The 13,139-nt window shown below is 31.8% G+C and overlaps 1 pseudogene; it reads left to right on the top strand.

The window, feature by feature from the left end:
• Positions 1-4,741: 4,741 nt before the first annotated feature.
• LOC143569249 (protein ANTAGONIST OF LIKE HETEROCHROMATIN PROTEIN 1-like) lies at positions 4,742-12,581 on the top strand (annotated as a pseudogene).
• The last annotated feature ends 558 nt before the right edge of the window (positions 12,582-13,139 follow it).

The raw sequence follows: 13,139 nt of genomic DNA, 5'->3' as shown, positions 1-13,139 counted from the left end.
GTTTCATTGATTTTGAATTGTGTTTGTTAGCTTAGATTGTGATCTAGAATCCTATAAATTACTATCAGAGCACAGGATCTCTGAAATTGATCTAACAATCAATTCAGAAACATAGATCTAAGCTCAATTTGATATTTCTAGTTGTGAATTTTAAAAGGATCAAAAATCCGTTTAAAACTTTGTTGTTGGTGAAAACCAGTTGAATTGAGAATCATGTCGATTTTACAAGATCCTCACAATACTGGTTTAACCTCCAAACCACCCATGTTGGTTCGAGGTCAATAAAACATTTGGGCACAACGTATGCTTCACTATCTATGCAACCAAAATAGAGCCACGTAAATTTATAACCATTAACAAAGATATTAGCTGTGGAAATATTAATAGTACTATTGGGATTGACAATCCCCAATCATGGTTAGTTGTGCTAACCGACGACTTACCTAGTCAAATAATCGTATATTGTCTAAGTAGAGATTGTGTGGACCGCCACATGATGGGGCGTTGTGTTGATACATCATACGAGCGTCTCGGTCTTTATATTAGAATTATATTATGTTTTAATGTAAAAGGACATTTTGGTAATTACTGCCCATTCGCCTTTATTGTAAGGCACATTCGTTACCTTGTAACGAATGTGTCACATTCGTCTTAATGTAAATGTCATTCGTTAACCCAGATTAACGAATGGGACATACGAATGAAGGGCTATTCGTATTTGTATTTGTAAATGTATAACGAATAAAAGATCTCATTCATAGTCTTTAATGTAATGAATGACACATTCGTTAAGTGTTAACTTAACGAATGTGGTCATCCCCTATATATAGTTGTAAATTACATTAAAGTAATAACAGTTTTCATTCTAATCAATACTAATGCTAGTTTATATGTTGATGATGGCAGGATAGATGTTATGAGATGCTTTGGAGCTTGTGAAAGCAAAATTCTGATTCAAAAGAATGTTTAGACTCATCTTTTAATTGGAATGCGTTATTTAGTCGGATTGAACATATTATTGAAGTTATAAACTTATAATATTATGATATTTATATTTGCAATTTTATCGAACTTTTGTTTTATATTTTATATTGTTATTATTGTGATTTATGTAGCAAAGTTATGTGTCACTAAAAATTTTGCATATATTTAAATAGAAACACTTTTTCTAACACAAAGTTTGTGTCACAAAAAGTTGTTTTTAGATTGTGGCAAAAAAAATGTCAACAAAACTAACATGAATATATAAGTAAGAATTACCTTTTAAAAGCACAAAAATTGTGCCACAAAAAACTTCTTTTATAATGTGGCAAAAAAAGTGTCACAAAAGCCTAAAACCTTTGTGTAGCATATCAAAAAAGTGATACTAAAAGGCTTTAGCGTCACAACTTCTAGTGACACTTATTTTGTGAGCTGCACATTCTTAAAGGGGCTTTTAGTGGCACCTCTTTGCTCTTTAATAGCACATTTTTTATGTCACTATATGACATTTTTTTATAGTGAAATGAGCACGGTCACTTTAGCTTTACAGGCAATGATATTGCAAAATTTTTGAATGAGTTGTGATGGTTTGCTTATTTCATGGGAACCTATTCAAATCCGAACAAAAAAAATAATTTCATTGTAAATTTGTATGTTGAAACTATTAGCAAACAACACGAGTGTTACACGTCTTAACCCAATGCAATGCGACGAGTTTGAATACTAGTAACTTACAAATTTAAAATGTTTAATATCGTATGTTTTTTTAGAGGTAGTTAAATTAGAACCAAGCATGTGTAGATGAGGTATTTGCATAATTGAAGGCAAAATGAGGAAAACCCAATCGTCAACGAGATCTTCTTTTGGAGCCGGCCATGTTCATTCAAAAACAAAACTTTTATTTATTATTATTTTGGCTACTCTTTATTCTTTTGATTTTAGTTAAGTAATCTTGACTTAATTCTATTTGAATTAAGTAACAACAATTATACAAATAATAATATATTTTATGAGTTATTGGTTTTAAATATTCTTAATTTTCATCATTTGGCTAGCAACACTCCCAGCTAAACAAATGTTACATACCACTTTCAACTTTCATCTTGTTTTATGTCATTCCTAAACTAACGGTACACTAGAGTGAGAATGAATGAAGAAAATAACAATTAGATCGGAAATGGGAAAAATTTTGTGCTAAAAATTTGTTTGTCAACGACGCCTTCATAACTCTAGATGGAGTGTATGTACGCTAACATAATAAGCGTACATTGGTTACAACACACAAATAAGCATTTTTGTTTTAGTAAATTTTTCAAGTGTTTTTAATTGCATGATCGAATGCCATTTTATTTACTCACTAAGCGTTTTAATGATTTTAGTGTAAGGATGTTAGTCCGGCTACATGTATCTGAATGGAAACTCCTACTTCAACCGCTTCTTACCCGAGTTCTAGTAATCTTGGATGACATATACTAGTGAGAATCGAATCTTAGAGATCTCGATGAGAAATTAACTTTATAGAAAACCTTCTATCCACCCTAACTAAGCAAGAGAAAGTCATGTCTGATCAAGTATAACTTTTGGTTAACCGAACCCTTTGTATATTCATATGTTTAAACTTGGAAGTAATAATATTTTTTAATTACACTGTAATTTGGTCAATATATATCATTTTAATATTTTTATTGCTCAACCTAGTCAAGTCATTTTCTATTATTTTTATAGCCAAATCACATGTTTACTTTTTTGTAAGTTTGATCCAAATTTGAGTTAGTTGGGGAAACTGACGTTTACATATCGTTCGAAGGGCTTAAATCGATGTATTGGCTTCTAATTATAAACTGTTACAGTGAGAGATGAGCACGAGAACAACCAATACATGATCATGGATGGATAATGTGGTTCCGTTTGTTGCAATGTTGATGATAATATGTTCTGATATGGCGGCGTTAACCGTTGTCAAATCAGCGATGAACGATGGTCTGAACGGTAAATGTATGTCAATTATATTGCATTTCCTTGTACAGAACCGTTGATCGTCCCCCACTCACATTCCGCATTATTTTCAGATACTTCGTCCTTGGCCTTGTCACGTAAGCAATTGATGTGACAATGTAGACGGATCGTGTAATGGGCCAAAACAAAATGTTTGGGTCATTCAGTTTGGTTAACATTATGGTAGTGTTTGGTAAGGGGTAATGGAGGATGGAATGAAATGAGTCATTCAAAGGTAACGAAGATTAGTGTGTTTGGTTGGAGAAATAAAATAAATAATCTATTACCAAATGGAATCCCAATCCTTTTGAACATATCAGTTTCATTCCCCCCCCCCCCCCCCCCCCCCCCCTTCATTCCTTCCCATTTATCATGCTGGTTTCTCTATTTTGCCCTCCCTGCCATTCAACGATTTTCTCCCGCTCATCCTTGATTTTTCCACCAAAATTGGTTCTCCCTCCAAAATTACACAGCGATTATTCCTCCTTCAATGATTTTAGATCCTTTAAACATGGAATTGATTACGAATAAAACTATTTTATATATTGCTGATCAATTGCTCATAGTTGCATGGTTGAACTTTGACTCCAGAAACCCTAACTCGCCTACTTGAATCCAGAGGCTAGTAATTTCTATTTGATTTCATTCAATTCGTATATTTTTATGAATTCTTTATCAATTTTTCTACTTCGTGATGTTTATTTGATTTATATTGAGTTCAAGTTTTAGAACATATAGGAATGATATTGTAAGCTAATTTATGTGATTACTTTATTGTTATAATTTTATTTGCATAGTTCTATATTGAATGTTGCTGTTGGATATAATATATATGCTATCAACATTTTTTTTCTTTACTATTAATTCAAGTTAGTAAATTAAACAAAATGCTAATTTCATTGAATATAATATTTGTTTTGGTGTTTGATTTAGTCATCTATTCATGAATTTACTCTATATGTTTAGGATTGTTGTTGGGAGTTGGAACTTGGACTATGATTTCTTTATTTGTCACACATCCGTTAGTCCGCTAAAATTTTAACAAACGAGCACGAACAATGTCATGTTCGGTTCGACTCGGTATATAGAGTGTCACGATATCAAACAGACAATACACCACTTATTTACTCACTTAACAGTTGTATAATATGAACCAACAATACTTTAATTATATCTTTTTATTTAAATATGCTATTTAAATTTTATGACATATATATTTATTAGCTGATAGTTACATTCTTGATTGTGTTACTTGTATTAATTAAATAAATAACTACATTCATAAAACAAAGTATAACGAATACTCAACATACATTTTCTACATGTGAATTAGTTTTCCACATTTATGCGCCTACATATCCAATATGTTTTCAAAAGTCATATATAATCATAAAGAGTGACTAAGAGTGACATATAGCATCTGTCATATCCAGAGACCCAAGAAGTGGGCAGGTAGGTCAACTGAGATGTTGGCTATGTTATTTTATATTGGCATAGAATAAACATGGGTTTCAGTCTCCTGCATACTTTTTAGAATGTATCAGTATGTTTTTGCTTGTTGGAACCTAGACTATCATTTCTGTTTCAATAACCCGAATCACATTTAATCTGCATGTTTATGCTTGCTGTTGGATCTTGAACTATGATTTAGCTTAGTCACCTTTTTAGTTGTTATAAGGTTTTTCAGTTGCACTTGCACACAACTATGTCTGTTACCTGTATATCACTCTTCACAAGTTGGTTTTTGTTTAATACTGCTGCAGCTATGTCTAGACTTAAACTGCATAGACAAAAAACAAAAGAAACTAGTTTCATTGTGTGAGTTGTGGCTTCATATACTTAACATGGTTTGTTGGTATATTCGAGCTGTTCAAACAGTTATTAGTATTCGTTTGGATATATGTCCAACTAGAACTCGCTACAAGATGTTCAACCCCGAGAGAAAAGAATATATGCATAGATTGTTGATCAGTTTCTATAATCGATGATATAATGGAAACAAGGAAATATGTAATACCTGATAATCCAGTGATGTTTGAGATTGACATCTTCTTAATCTGATCGAGTTCCCCTTTAGGGTGTATGGTTAGGATGGAGATTAGGTGTTCTTGATGAACACGATTTGAGAGAGAGAGGTAGGGGATGATTCTTATGGTGTTATTATTCATCATTAGTTTTTAACCTCTCTAATAAGCTCTCTATATATACACCCAAGGGGAAACCCTATTAATGTTAGTAAGGGTAATTCTGTCCATCAAGGATTTACCAGTTATAAACATAAGGTTATTTAGGTCAATGATCAATAATAAGATAAATAATTATAAGGGCCATATATAAATATATAAAATATATTTATTCTAACATTCTCCCACTTGGCCTAGTAATTATTTATTATGAGCATTAGATTAGTCTGATCAGAGGTTAATACTCATTTTAGTTCTAAACCCAAATTGCAGCAGAGAAATACAGTCGTTGAATCAATATTCGACTCAGGACCCCCATTAATCATACTACAACTCAAATTTAAAACCTAACTTTAGGATCAAATTGACAAATAAGCCCTTACCGTTGATTTGTATAATTAGTGTCTATACGTCTTTAGGCATGCATGAACGTATTTAGAGACAAAACAAATTTTCAACGTATGAGGAAAAATTAATAATTAATCATTCATAGTACGATACGCAGTTGCGCTTGGTCATTGGTAAAACCCGTCTCTATTATTGGCCATTTAGGAGACTTATGGGTGACAGACCTTTAATTAGTGGATCCATAAGCATATCATGAATGCATTCGATACAAAAGTTTAGTTTCCTCTATTTGTTCTTAAGTCATAAGCGAACAATAATTTAGACTTGTATCGAATTCTAATGCAGCTCTGCTTGAACTGTTACTGTTCAAGAAATAAGGGTAGCTGACTTTATCACAATAAGTCTTCAATATTGGATTTATATGAAGTTAATAAATTATGAGTCAACTTATAAAGTTTTCCAACAACATTTAGTGACACGTTGCGTTATGATCAACAACATATTATGTCATTATAACTTAGGTCGTTGTTATCAGTTAGTTAGGACTCCTTCATGAGATAGTAATGTCTGCTGACATAAGGATATACCCAGAAGTTGACAAAGTTAGAATATTAGTAGTCAACCGTTTTTTATTTCTCACTTCTTCTTCTTTAAATTATTGTGTCTCGTTTCTTAGAGATATTGTGATATTTTATCAGATGCTTCACAATAGAAATAATTAGTCTAGTGTTTAGCAATCTGACCAATATCTAAACGAGTATAGATTTGAACCTTCTTAAGGCATCTAATTAATGATGCATAAGGAAATAATCTCATTTATCCTATTAGCCTCTAAAGGAGAGCAATATTGTATGTTACAAGTGTAAGGACCCGTTTCATGTAAAACATATAAAACTAATGAGTCTATCTCGGTGTATTTTGATAACTATTAAATAAGAGGTATCTCCGAGATTGATTAGGTCAAGATATGCGTTAACAATACTTTGACTCATGTAACATATACTTGTCAAAAGAATGTCATCTATATAAGGACAAGTTTACATTAGTTGCTCCCACTCATCTTGAGGTAGGTAAATCAATCCACTTAGTTCTTGATGAAGAGAGTTGCATTATGATTTCATTATTGATTCTTGCATCAACCCATACATGGATTTTATTGACTTACAAACTAAGTGTTCTTAACCTTCAGTTTAGAACTTACAGGTTATTTTACGAACATGTAGGCCAGTGTTAGGGAAAGTTGTTTTAATGTTCACGTAATGTAGCTCTAAATTATTATAAGCTACTAGAACAGTGATGATCCTCAATGTAACCTTTTGTAAGACAAGGAACTAGGTTCTTTGATAATTTATTCCCTCTTGAGTATACCTTTATCAATCAATCATACCTTTAGTGTATTAACGTTATTCATTCAGATTTAGTTTAGTAATGACTACCTTTTAGGTAATTCAACCAAATCCCAAACGTTATACTATTTTAGAAGATTGATTGATGCTAATGGTTTAATTAGAAGAGGTAGGATCATTAAACCTTCCAAAATCCATTTAATCTTTAGTCAGGTAGGGTACATAATCATCAAAGTTAGTAGGCCTTTGAGACCTAGATGACATCCTGAGTTGATTATTGGGTTTATAAGGAGTTTCATATTTTCAGGTATATTAGGAGCAATATTAGTTTCTAAGTATGTAAGAGTTGGTGCAGTATGGTGTACAAGAGGTGTAATCGGAGTTAAAGTAAGCGACAATCTCTCCCCCCGCGTCTTGTACTTAGCCAAGTTATGATAAGGACTTTTACTGCTCCTACTGACCTTAGAAATATGTAAGAATTCAGCATGCTTAGGGTCAACATCAGAAGACCAATAAATTCTAATTGAGGATTATATTAATTAGTCTTGGTAAGAAATCTAAGTTTTCCCATATTTAGGTATCCAACAAAATTTGTTAGGAGTAGCATTAAATGTTAAGGAGACAAGATATAATGGAGCAGTGTCTTATACAAGGGATGTTTTATGAGGTAGATTAAGTTGTTTCTCCCCCATCTCTTGCATATAAGGACACTCAGTGCTCCCACTGATCTTTTAGGCCTCTAAAACTCCATACAAGTTTTGGCGATTCATGTCATAGGAAACTTTCATACAGTTTAGACTTGATTTCCTTATTGTCCATATTTCATAAGAAATTTTAAGGACATATTTAGAAGGAATACTGATAAGTATATATGAATTGATTTCTTTAAAGAACTTGTCCAGTAGGAAACAGATTAGATACAAGTTGATATTCTTCTAAGCTCCACTAATAGCAGTGAATTTTAACTTATGGTGGACCTCACTTACTCCCTTTATCCAGTTTATATTTAGGGCATTTAACACATGCTTTCAAATCACTAAGAATGAGATTTAATGGCAATTCATCCTTTGTCAACCGAGTCATGATTTCTCATGAAAATTTTGGTCTTAATGGATGAAGTACGTAAGTCTCATTTATCTTTTGTTAAATTCTCATTTCTATGATAACAAAAGGTTGTGAAATTTGTAGCATCGCTTAGTTTTATCTTATAAGGTTTCTATTCAGATAATAACGACCGATAATATGATAGTTTTGGTTAGTAGTGACTTTGTTTTGGTCATTTAAAACCTTATAACTGTCAAAATGTAGCTTTAGTATTGATACTAAATTCTGAGTAAACTCTAGAATGTTTAAGGTATCATAAAGCTTAATACAAAACAACTTTTATGGTTCTTACAACCTTAACATTAAATGAGTCACTGACTCTCATCTTAATTATTATCGATTTCTGATAAGGAAACGTATAAAACTAAACTCAACTAACATGTGTTAATAGGGATATTAATATTAGTGGAGTTAAATATCATTAATTGGTAACTACCTTTCTTAGCCAACTGTTCCCTTGAGGTATGGATAGTCTCTTTGCTCGTGCCTAGTCTAATGGCATGATTTTGCAGTGAGACTTTCCCTTTGAGAACTTAGAGCTGGAAGCAGTACTTGTATTTTGTTTCAAGACTTTAGAACTATCCTCTTTTAAGGTTTAGTGGTAATAAGGTGAATAACATTTGATTTTCAATTTTAGGCATTCATTTTCCTGTACATATATTGCTAGCAACACACTCAGTTTCCTTTAGTACTTCTGAGTGTTATAGTTGATTCTTAAGGCATCTAATTGTACTGGTGGAAAAGTAATACACTGAAAAGACTTCATTAAGTTCCATGTATAAGCTCTCAGTTTATGGGTCATGGAATTAAATATTAGGATGTATTCACAAATGCCAATTAACCTTTTTATTTAGAATTAGAGTGTTTTGCATGCATCTTAGGAATTGTTTTGATTCTATTATTTCCATAGAAAAAAAAAAAAAAAAAAACGTTAGTCTTAGGAATTTTAGAATCCGTAATTGCTCACCTGATAGGAATCATGTAAGGAGTTCTTGATTATCATAAGAGACATATTTATTTATCCCACTGATTATGCTCAAGTGTTTTTCTGTAATACTTCTATCAGAATGAGCAGTAAGAATTTCAAGTCTTTAAGGATAATCAAGACTCAAAAGGGCAAATTTTATAAGACCCTTTTAGAAGCAAAACTCTTCTTAGGTTTTGTAATAAGAGTGGATGATTTAGGTTTGAGATTCAAACTTTATAGAAGAATTTTAGAGTGATTTATGTTATGGGTAATCTAATAAGGCAGACTGAAATTAGGATCATTAATGAAGGATCATTAATGTAAGGATCATTATGAAGATGTGATAATTTTAAGTATAACACCAAAATTAATTTTATTATACTTAAATAAAATAGATCACCGTTGGGCAGAAAATGTATTATTTAAGTATAAAATTCTTGTGCGAAAATAATTGTAACAAATCACCGTTGGGCAGAATTGGAACAATCAAGTTGTTATGCACAAGGTAAGTTTGCAATACATAAATGTAACAAATCACCGTTGGGCAGAATTGAGACATTTAAGGTATTTAAGACAAAGTTAATGTCATTTGAGTATCTAGCAATTTTAGGATACTCATCTTTTAGATGACTATGCTTAGTTAGACTAAAACAACTTTGTTAAGCTACCACATCACCATTGGGCAGAAGTGAACTCATGAAGTGTTGTTTAAGTTAAGCAAAACTAAAGTCATGCGAATGTCTGATAACGTTAGGACATACACTTTTAAGTGACATACTTAATTAGACTTAAATAACAATATTAGGTTACACATCACCGTTGGGCAGAAGTGAACTATAAGTGTTATTTAAGTTAAGTAATTTAACGGAGCAGGGCCCCTTGATCAGTTAGGTTATATATAAGGGTTTCTGATCATTTCGCAACATGTAAGATATAAGTAAAGTTGCGATTTCTTCGAAGTGATGTTGCGAATTTGGTTAGGGGATTTTAGATGTTGCGAACAGTGCAGTCATAAGTAATGTTGCGATTGATGTTTTATAAGAGATGTTGCGAATGATGTTGTTATGAGAGATGTTGCGAATGGAGTTGTTGTGATGTAATCAGCATTGTTGCGATTTAAAGCACTCGCAACATAATTGTTGCGATTAAGAGTACTCGCAACATCCTGTGATTTTATGGGCTGATCGCAACATCAATAGGTAATACTCGCAACATCTTGCAAAATTAGCTCGTCGCAACATCTTAAGTAATACTCGCAACATCTTAAGGTTCGCAACATTAGTGACTTTACGCAACTTATGTCCCTTCGCAACATTCTGTGATGCTAGGTTCTGATCGCAACATAATTAGTGGACATTCGCAACATGTTACTCGCAAGATAATATGTAATTCTCGCAACATCATGCGATTTCGCAACATTTCATTTGTTGCGATTAGAGTCCAGTTGTTGCGAATAGATGCCTTGATTCGCAACATTAGCAGAATTCGAAAAGAATAATCAACCTGATAACCTTTTCCTAATTTTAAGGGATTTGGGAGATTCTGTTATAAAGTTTTAGATTATCTCAAAATTTAATAAGATTTCAAAATTATATCTTTTATCTTATTTAAAAGATTTTGAAATTAAACTTAGAGATAATATTATCTTTTTAAAGTTTTAGATTATCTCTAATTTTAATAAGATTTCAAAATTATATCTTTTATTTTATATTAAAGATTTTGAAATTAAACTTAGAGATAATATTATTTCTTTAAAGTTTTAGATTATCTCTAATTTTAATAAGATTTCAAAATTATATCTTTTATTTTATTTAAAAGATTTTGAAATTAAACTTAGAGATAATATTATCTCTTTAACAGATTTCATTTTCCCAAGTTAATCCTAATTAAGGTTAGTTTTCGAAAATTATGATGTTCTTCAAGAACATCTTCGAAAAAAACAAGAACAGTTTCAAGAATTTTATGAAACTGTTTTCGATTATATTATCAGATTTAATACTGGAATCGAAATCTGAAAGTTTTGTAAAACAGATTTCGAAAATAATCAGGTTTTTATAATGAACAGGTTTTAATCAGACCTAACAATTCGTTAGAAGTAATACGAACATCAGATCCAATCAGTTTTATGATGATGATCAAAACCGTAAACATAAGGATTTTAATCAAAAACTCGTTTCCTATTTTAATTCCAGTTTTTATGGACATCGAAGAAACTGATTAATCAACATCATGATCTGATACCACATGTTGATCAGTTTCTATAATCGATGATATAATGGAAACAAGGAAATATGTAATACCTGATAATCCAGTGATGTTTGAGATTGACATCTTCTTAATCTGATCGAGTTCCCCTTTAGGGTGTATGGTTAGGATGGAGATTAGGTGTTCTTGATGAACACGATTTGAGAGAGAGAGGTAGGGGATGATTCTTATGGTGTTATTATTCATCATTAGTTTTTAACCTCTCTAATAAGCTCTCTATATATACACCCAAGGGGAAACCCTATTAATGTTAGTAAGGGTAATTCCGTCCATCAAGGATTTACCAGTTATAAACATAAGGTTATTTAGGTCAATGATCAATAATAAGATAAATAATTATAAGGGCCATATATAAATATATAAAATATATTTATTCTAACATAGATTGGTTTATGAAAGTGATAACACATGTTTTCATCAACTAAGAATGAATAGGGAAACTTTCGTGACACTTTGTAATATGTTGGAGAATGGAACATTGAAGGCGTCTAAGTATCTCCAAGAAGATGAACAAGTTGCAATTTTCCTATATGTTTTGGCACACCATGTGAAGAATCGAGTGGCGAAGTTTCAGTTTCACCGATCTAGAGAGACTATAAGTAAACCTTTCAACAATGTGTTAAATGTCGTTATACGATTTGAAAGTGAATTGTTTAAGAAGCCGGAGCCAATATCAGAAACTTCAACAGATGAAAGATGGAAATGGTTCAAGGGATGTTTAGGAGCAATAGACGGGACGCATTTAAGTGTACAAGTACCAGAGGAAGACAAGCCAAGATATCGTAACCGAAAAGGAGATATATCAACTAATGTACTTGCTGCTTGCACCTCTGACATGCAGTTCATTTATGTACTACCAGGAAGAGAAGGATCTGCTGCTGATGGCAAAATACTTTGTAGTGCTATGATTCGAGAGAACGGATTGCAAGTTCCTAAAAATAACTACTATCTTGTTGATACCGGGTACACCAATGGAGAGGGATTCCTTGCACCATTTCGAGGTCAAAGATATCATCTGGATACTTGGATAAATGGACGAAACCGGGAAACGCCTGAAGAGTATTTTAACATGAAGCGAACGTTATAGAACGATGTTTTGGCGTTTTGAAGAAAAGATGGGCTATACTTAGAAGTCCCTCTTTCTATCCGATCTGGACACAAAATAAAATTATACTTGCATGTTGTCTTATGCATAACTTTATTCGAAGAGAAATGACATATGATCCTCTTGATGATGATGAATTTATTGACACAAATAATGACGAGGATGACGAAGATCTTGACTCACATGTGGAACATATTACAACAATTGGGACCTCGAATGAATGGACAAACTTCAGGAAAAATATAGCAATATCTATGTTTAATGCATGGACATCTAGACATCAATGATGCTCTAGATTAGTGCGTTTTTAGTTATGTTATTTTGGTACTGTTTGTTATATGGAGTTTTCTTACAATAAATTTTTTTGTCATCTTATGTTGTTGTTTACACAACAATGAAATGTTTTTTTCTTTTTTTTTATTTATACAACATTAATTTTTGATGTGAAGGTATTTGGTAATTGAATAAGCAAGTGAATGGAATGGATGATGGAATGGATATAGGAATGAAATAGATCATTACCATTATGTTGTCCTGTTTGGTTACCCTATGAGAATGAAATGAGTTATTAATTTTGTGTTGTTTGGTATGCAGGATGGAATACCTTTCTTTAAATTTGACAAAAATACCTTTGCCTCTAAATAAGGAAATTTTTACCCATTTAAAATTTATAATAACCTGTAGTATATATAAAAAAACACTTTTAACTAATACAATTTCATAGTCATTCAAAATTTCTCAACAAAATTAAAATCATTCACCAAACGGTTTCCAATTGGTAAAAAAAGTCATCAAAAATTTGCCAAGCTAAAAAATAAAAACAATTCAAAATCTGTGATATCATG

Source organism: Bidens hawaiensis, unplaced genomic scaffold (assembly GCF_021521415.1).
Source record: "Bidens hawaiensis isolate Kalapana, Puna unplaced genomic scaffold, B.hawaiensis_p1.1 tig00024430_1, whole genome shotgun sequence".
Lineage (NCBI taxonomy): Eukaryota > Viridiplantae > Streptophyta > Magnoliopsida > Asterales > Asteraceae > Bidens > Bidens hawaiensis.
This window is presented reverse-complemented; position numbering and strand designations above follow the sequence as displayed.